The sequence below is a fragment of the Tupaia chinensis genome, unplaced genomic scaffold, assembly GCF_000334495.1.
Source record: "Tupaia chinensis unplaced genomic scaffold, TupChi_1.0 Scaffold000097_1, whole genome shotgun sequence".
In the NCBI taxonomy this organism is placed as follows: domain Eukaryota; kingdom Metazoa; phylum Chordata; class Mammalia; order Scandentia; family Tupaiidae; genus Tupaia; species Tupaia belangeri.
Genome location: NW_006159559.1, coordinates 3,075,726 through 3,076,904, shown reverse-complemented (window position 1 = coordinate 3,076,904; position 1,179 = coordinate 3,075,726).

The window sequence follows — 1,179 nt, the reverse complement described above, 5'->3', positions numbered from 1 at the left end:
CCTGATATTCCTCCCCCATGGGGCTCAGCTTACTCTAACCATAATAATGGAGTTCTATTTCTGTGACCTCAGTACAATGATGAGCTTCTTTTCTAACCTAACTTTGCCAGGGTAAAAAAAGTAAGTATTCATCTCATTAAAATCAGGATTGAAGTAGAATTCCAGAAATAACTAAATGAAAATTTGCATAGAATACAGTTGAATCCAAGCATGGTTGAGTGTGGTGGTGCAAAATAAGACGGGAGTCCTACAGCAACTCCCCGAAAGTCTTTAGTGTCATTAACAGCACAGATTCTGGTAAGTCCTAGGGTCCCTCTCAGCATCCTTTCATAATAAGCAACTATTCTTTTGGTCAGTTTCTAGAGAAACCAGTATACATCCCCTCCTTATTTTTAATTGCCAGAGCTCCAGTATCAGGCTCTCGTCCTACTCCATGGCATAAGGAGGAGACCTGTTCCCAGTTCTCAGTTAAATCCTGACTGAACTGGGCTGCTTCATCTGATCCTGTCGTCTTTCCATTGATAGACTTAGGGGTAGACTTGGGACTCACTTCCAGTCACTGGGACATGTAAAAGGGGTGGAATACTGGGAAAAATTTTCTTATTTCTGAAGCAACAAACACTAGAAGCCATGCTCCCCTTTTGACTCGAACTGCTGTGGCTTTGTTTCGGGATGTCTCACATTCTCTCTTGAGAAGGCTGTGGCTTCCTTGCTTCACAAGGAGAATACCTAGAAATAGGATGGGAGCTGTGGATAGCAGAGCAGAGGATAGGCCAGACCTGGGGAGAGGATCTCACTGAACCTCTGGGTGTAGACAGTCCACTCTGTGCGTTTGAAGCCAGTGCCAGTCAGAATTTTCTCTCTCTTGAAGTCCAAATTCTAACTGACAGACAGACGCCCATGTTCATGGAACAGCTCATGGCCATTATTTTCACCCTTAAATTCTCCCCAGACAGGCCCACTGGTGGCATGCACTTCAGGGATGCTGAGGTCTGCAGGCCGAGACCACAGGGGAGGCCAGGCTCACTGTCCGGTCCTGCCTGAAGGCCAGGCGCAGTGGCAGGAACTGTATGTAATCCCACCAGTGAAGGAGGCTGAGGAGGGAGCGTTGAGACACAGAGAGACCAAAAGAAAAAAAAAAATCCCAGATATACCCTGTGGATGTGCAGGAAGCAGCAG